Here is a 7,427-nt window from a genome sequence, read left to right as displayed (position 1 = left end):
TGTGAAAGTGCTGCACTCAATGTGCCAGCAAATTTGGAAAACTCAGCAGTGGCCACAGGACTGGAAAAGGTCAGTTTTCATTCCAATCCCTAAGAAAGGCAATGACAAAGAATGCTGAAACTACCGCACAGTTGCAGTCATCTCACACGCTAGTAAAGTAATGCTTAAAATTCTCCAAGCTGGGCTTCAGCAGTATGTGAACCATGAACTTCCAGATGTTCAAGCTGGTTTTAGAAAAGGCAGAGGAACCAGAGATCAAATGGCCAACATCTGCTGGATCACTGAAAAAGCTAGAGAGTTCCAGAAAAACATCTATTTCTGCTTTATTGACTATGCCAGAACCTATGACTGTGGATCACAATAGACTGTGGAAAATTCTGAGATGGGAATACCAGACCACCTGACCTGCCTCTTGAGAAACCTGTATGCAGGTCAGGAAGCAACAGTTAGAACCGGACATGGAACAACAGACTGGTTCCAAATAGGAAAAGGAGTACGTCAAGGCTGTATATTGTCACCCTGCTTATTTAACTTCTATGCAGAGTACATCATGAGAAATGCTGGACTGGAAGAAAGACAAGCTGGAATGAAGATTGCCGGGAGAAATATCAATAACCTCAGATATGCAGATGACACCACCCTTATGGCAGAAAGTGAAGAGGAACTAAAAAGCCTCTTGATGAAAGTGAAAGAGGAGAGTGAAAAAGTTGGCTTAAAGCTAAACATTCAGAAAACGAAGATCATGGCATCTGGTCCTATCACTTCACGGCAAATGGAGAAACAGTGGAAACAGTGGCAGACTTTATTTTGGGGGGCTCCAAAATCACTGCAGATGGTAATTGCAGCCATGAAATTAAAAGACACTTACTCTTGGAAGGAAAGTTATGACCAACCTAGATAGCATATTGAAAAGCAAAGACGTTACTTTGCCGACTTAAGGTCTGTCTGGTCAAGGCTATGGTTTTTCCAGTAGTCATGTATGGATGTGAGAGTTAGACTGTGAAGAAAGCTGAGTGCCAAAGAATTGATGCTTTTGAACTGTGGTGTTGGAGAAGACTCTTGAGAGTCCCTTGGACTGCAAGGAGATCCAACCAGTCCATTCTAAAGGAGATCAGTCCTAGATGCTTTTTGGAAGGAATGATGCTAAAGCTGAAACTCCAGTATTTTGGCCACCTCACGCAAAGAGTTGACTCATTGGAAAAGACTCTGATGCTGGGAAGGATTAGGGGCAGGAGGAGAAGGTGAAGACAGAGGATGAGATGGCTGGATGGGATCACTGACTCGATGGATGTGAGTTTGGGTGAACTCCAGGAGTTGGTGATGGACAGGGAGGCCTGGCGTGCTGCAATTCATGGGGTCACAAAGAGTCGGACACGACTGAGCGACTGAACTGAACTGAAACTGGAGTTCAGAGGCAGGCATGGCAACCCACTCCCGTATTCTTGCCTGGAGAATCCCATGGACTGAGGAGCCTGGCAGGCTATAATCCATAGGGTCGCAGAGTCAGACATGACTGAAGGGACTGAGGACACTCCCACACAGACTGGACTTACTGTCCTGTAGGCTATAATACCCGTGCTTAATGTATGGCTCTCTGGTTGTAGCCTTAACACCCTTCACTCTTGAGAAGCTCTTGTAAATATCCCACCCCACCACCACCACGGTCTAGCACATTACTTAGCAAAAAGTACTGTATCTGATTTTTTTATGTTCCGTCACTAAGTCGTGTCTTTTTTTTTGACCCTGTGGACTGCATTACTGCCAGGCTTCCCTGTCCTTTATTATCTCCCAGAGTCCATTGTGTTGGTGATGCCATCCAACCATCTCATCCTCTGTCGACCCGCCCCCCAGTTCCCCGAGTCTCCTCCTTCTTTCCCAGCATCAGGATCTTTTCCAGTGCGGCAGCTCTTGGAGTCTGGTGGCCAAAGTACTGGAGCTTCAGCTTCAGCATCAGGCCTTCCAATGAGTATTCAAGAGTTGATTTCTTTTAGGATTAACTGGTTTGATCTCCTTGGTATCCAAGGGACTCTCTAGAGTCTTCTCCAGCACCATGGCTGAATCTGTTTTCTTTGTACATTCCACCTTCTAGCATCTCTCAGGAGCTGGCTATCAAGTAATATTTTGTATCTTTCACTATTTCTGTGATTGCAAGTCATGCTATTCTTATGCTTTTGGAGAGTGATCCTAAAAGTATAAGGGCTCTCTGTAACTTTCCTTATCATTCATCTTTTTTTTAAAAACGTTATGTAATACGCATTATAGAAAAACTTATGTAACATGTCTAAATAAGACGCATAGCAGGCATATGAACACCTGTGTGCCTTCTACATGTATAGGAACTGGAATGTGACCAACACCTTTCCCATAAATCTCTGAATTCTTCCTCTATTCTCCTGCCTCTGCCATTACTTTAATAACAACTATCTTATTTTGTTTCTCATTCTCTTGTAAATATTTTATCACATGTGTTCAGATCTCTAAACAATTTATTGTTTACTTGTGGTTGATTTTGAGCTTTACTATAATGGTGTTGCAATTTATAATACATAGTCTTTGAATTGCTTTTTAAGTTTAATAGTGTTTCTGAGATTCATTTATTTCTCATAGCTGTAATTCATTTATTTTCATTACTTCCTAATATTCCACTGGGTGAATATACAGTTTATTATTTCCTCAATGAAAATTTAGGTGGGTTCCAGATATTGCTGTTATAAACCATGTTTTATGAACACTTTTTCCTGTCTTATTTGTAGGATTGCCAGATAAAATACATGAGACCAAATTAAATTTGAATTTCAGGCCAACTAAAAGAATTATTCATTGTTCATCTTAAACACAGTTTCACTGGGTACCCTTTATTTTTGTTGGTTTAATATGGATTTCTATTTATATGTTGCAGGAATGCGGAGTATATATATATATCTGAGAGGAATTATTAGATGATAAAGAGTGCAAATGTAAAACTTCAAAAGATTTATACTTTACTATCAGTGAATAAGCATTCTCATTTCAGCCAAATCACCCAGAAACTCGGTATCTACTTCTGGTCTTAAAATGCATTTTCCTCACAAAGCCAAAGGAGCAATGGAACTCTCTGGAGCCTCTTTTAACAAGAGCACAAATCCCATTAAGGTTTCATCCTGAAGACCTAATCACCTCCCAAAGTCCCCACCTCCTAATACTGAGCTATCATCTTGTAGGTTAGATTTCAACATATGAATTTTGAGGTGCCACAAACACACAAAACATAGCAAGCACCTTGGCCTCACTCAAGCCTCAGAAACTCTTTGAATAGATTTCACTGGAAGAGATAGAAAATGGTCATTTCCCCCTTTCTTCTGGTCATTTCTTCTCTGGTCTGTGTCACACGAGATCCTCTCCCACCCTCAATCGTGTGTGTTGTCCTTGTGCAAGCAAAGTGGAAGGTTTTAGGAACAATCAAAGATGAATCAGATGGGAACCTTGCTTTGAAGGAACTCAGTCTAATAGGGGAGAAAAGACATACATAAATGATCACAGAAGGCTGAAAAATAATAAGCAACGGCTTAAGGTGATGTTCATAGGGCCGAAAAATATTAGCAGCTCAATTTGCCTAGAAAAAGGCAAAGCACCCACCTAGGCTCTCCAGGCTCCTCTCTAATTGGTGATTGTCTCTAATTTTACTTCAGTTAGGTTTTTGCTTTAAATTGTCTACCTGCAGGCTGGGCAGTCAGGCAAGTCTATAAAGGCTTACCCCAAAGCTGTCCAGTAGTCCTGTTCAAGTAATCATAAGCAGTTCTGTGTGGAAGCATTAAAAAAATTTTTTTTCAAAGAGCCAGTAATATTGTCCAAAAATACATGGAAAAGATCTCTACATAAAATAGTGTTTCTTAATGTTTTAATATTCTAAAGATCCCTAAAGAATATTTGACTTGACAGTATTCTAGCCTACTTATCAGGCTACATATGCAATTTTAAAAGGTGCTTTTGTGATAAACATTAAAGCATAGCACTCCCCCAAACCTCCAGCCTGCTCTCCTCTGTGAAAGAATCACCATTGTACAGTGATTAAACATCCATAAGATGAAAAAAGTTGTAGCACTCTCCCTAAAGGACACTTCTCTAATTAAACACACAGAGACTGGGGCTACAGATCAGTTTTTATTAGGAAAAAAATATTCACAACACCTCAGCCACATTTTTTTACATGTCAAATAAGAAAATGTTTAATGTCCTACTTTTTAGGGAATTCTATTTGAAAAAACATAAATAATGAATTTTCCTGAATAAAACAAAATATAGAACATAGTCTGCTGCGGATATACAGAGGGTAATTTAATCTAAACAATACCTCACCCCGCACTTTACAACAGACTGCGTAAACTAATTACAGATTAAATTTAAGGCTCCGAGCTTTTCCACTTTGCGTAAACTCACTACCCTTCTGTCCAAAAAGATTATCTTCTCCCAAAGGATTCTCAGGGTGCAGTCACACAACAAATTAAAAAAACAGGACAGGCAAAAAACCAAACCAACAATAAAAACCCACCTGGGGAAGCTTAAGTTTCTATTAATCAGGCATATCTCAAATGCTTAAAATGAAGTCTCTGAGTGCCTTTAAGGTTACTATCTTGAAATAAACACACAACTCCTCTATTTTTGACAAGTTATTAGTAGATGGGGAGTAATCTTTTAAAAATCTTACATAGCTACTCAATCTTTTAGGCAATCCCTCGGTATTTCCCTGATGGATTTTCTTGGTATTTGGAGTGGAGGTTCACACTCCAAAGCACCTGCTTAGGAGTTCAGAAGACAGTTCTAACTACATCAACAATTCCTGTCTCCGTCCTTCAGATCTCTCCGCCACCACCTCCCCCTCTCCTTCCGCAACCCCAACATCCGAAGCGACCAAGTTTGAGGAAGGGCGGGCAGCAAAATCCGACGAGTCTCGGAAGACAACAAGCAGCGCAGAGCCCTCGCGCCAAGCGCCTCCTCGCGATCACCCGCCCGCGCGCGTGCTTTCCAAGGCCGGGCGGGGCAGCGCCTCCACATGCTCTCCCACACGTAGGCGGGAGCCTGGGGCAGCGGATCCACGCGCCGCTCCTGCGGCCTCGCGCCGGGCCCCAGCCCCGGGGCGGGGTTAGGGCTGCGGTGCTGCGCCCCAGCACGTACTGGGGCGTGGCCTGCAGGGCGGCAGGCGGGGTTTGGAGAAGTTTCTTTGGGCGGCTCACGTTTCACATCCTTATCATGTAGGCACTAGGGCGCCAGAAAACAGAAGGGGTAGCCGGTCCCTTCCGCATCCTAGCTATTTTCCCCGCTGAAGGTCTGATCACTGCCGCTCTCAGGCACCTGTCTTTCCTCTCCGTCCGGGAATGGAGCCAAGAAAAGGGAATAAAAGAAATTAAATAGTACAAGGAGATCGGGTGTCTGAGCAGCGTCTTGGATAAAACCGTCCACTACAGGTAAGAATAAAAATTATGTCCAAAGCTCGGAAAGGTGTGAACACAATAAAGCTCCAGAAGGTGTTCATAGGAGGTAGTGGTAAAGTGTAGCTTTTGTCTTACAAGGAGACTATTTAATTTCAGATCCTACAGATTGAACTAATTGTAAAATGATCTGGGACAACAGGTTCAGCGCTATTTAAAGGGATGAAATACGAGCGAAGTGGTTAGTAACAGACTTAAACACCCGAGTAACATTTTTTTCTTTACATTTTTGTTGGTTTTAGCTACCATGTTTGCAAAGGTTTTATTTAATCAAACCCCGTTAATTTTTTTTTTGTTTTCGTTGCAACTTGTTTTTGACGTTGCTACCTTAGAAATTTGAACTTTTAGAATGCTTAGGTTTCAGCAAACCCTGTAACTTTAAGCATCTTTTTTTTTTTTTTTGTATTTTAAAGGTTGTAAAGAGAAATCGAAATTTAGAAATGGTAGTTGTGAGGTTAACACAAGCTTAAAAGAAAATAAATGTGTCTAGCATGCCTTTAAATCAAATAGCGCTGACAAAACCATACCAATATTCATGTGGCCTTTTATAGTTTATCACTGTGCTTTTCATAAACCACCTCATTTACCTGTGAGTTAATGTCACCATAAGCAGACACCTGAATCTCTAGTTCAAACTCAAAACTCACTAAATAGCACCAGAATACTTTTATTCATTTCCCTTTGTCTTGCCATTCCTCTCATAGAACATCCCCTCGATGTCCTCTGTGATTGCACTACCACCCTCAGTTCCCTACATCCCTATTGCTTTCTATTGATATTTGTCATTTAAACAGTTAATGGGGAGAGGGGTAGGGTTTTACTGGATTGGCTAGCACCCCAACAGAGGCTCTGAATCTTTGGCTACCTCTCCAAGACTTCTGTCAGCTACAAAATGAAATGCAGGTCCTAATTCATAGGGTTTTTTGGAAGATTGTGAGATAACACGCAAAAAGCTTAGCATGGAGTGCTAACAGACATTAGGTTCATTTTAACTCTTAATCTAAAACTTGTACGCAGCAGTGGTAGAATCTCCATGGAACTCTTTCAGTTTCAAAGTGAACAGTGAAACCATGGAACTCTTTCAGTTCCAAAGTGAACAGTGAAACTTAGAACAAATGAACAAAATACACCAAACTCCCTTGCCATACTTTTTTCAGATGTGAAAAGAACACTATGGTCATTCATTCACATCAGCATCAGAGAAGGGGAAACTACAGCCATGCGTAAGGAAGGGAGACATTACAGGTCTATCTATGGTTGCTGGGGCAGGACTATACTTGGATGAAGACATTATAAAGACATTTGTGATGGTCTCAAAGAGGCTGGCATGCTGCTGGAAGAAGGACTGGTTCTGCTATTTAAAACAGCTTCAAGCACTCCAGGGGGCTTGTTTTCTAAATGAGAGGGGTGGATACTTGTTTTCTTCCAGCTGCACTGTCCTTTAAAGTGGCTTTCTCATCTAAATCATTGCTCCCAAATGTCATTTTCCTACTCTTGGTCATTACAGATCTGACCATTACTAATACTTGAAAATGATAAACTTCTAGATTTCAGCTTAATTTGCTACCAAAATGAGAATGTTTTCAATTTCAACTGGGAATATTAAGCAACTACTTTATTCTAAAATACCACCTCTAGTACTATCTGTAATTAAATTCAGAAGCACTTTGGATCATGGGATTTGCAGTGAAATATGCATATGTCTCACAAAACTTAGATTGAGTCTTAGTAAACGTTTGTTCCCAAACTTTCATGTAATTGTAATCACATTTTCTTCATTCTAAGATTAAAAACAGCCACTTAAGGTCTGTGGCTTAATTTTATTCAGGATGTTCCTGTAACCTCAGTATACTGGGCCTAAGGCTCTGTAAGGATTTAATTTATCCATAAAAATAATCTGTTGTTACTTTTAGGAGCAAGGATTCACTGTTTGTTATATCTTTTTGTGCTGAGTTTTTAAAT

This window comes from Ovis aries, chromosome 7 (genome assembly GCF_016772045.2).
Source record: "Ovis aries strain OAR_USU_Benz2616 breed Rambouillet chromosome 7, ARS-UI_Ramb_v3.0, whole genome shotgun sequence".
Taxonomy (NCBI): Eukaryota; Metazoa; Chordata; class Mammalia; order Artiodactyla; family Bovidae; genus Ovis; species Ovis aries.
Note: the sequence above shows the minus strand (reverse complement) of the source record.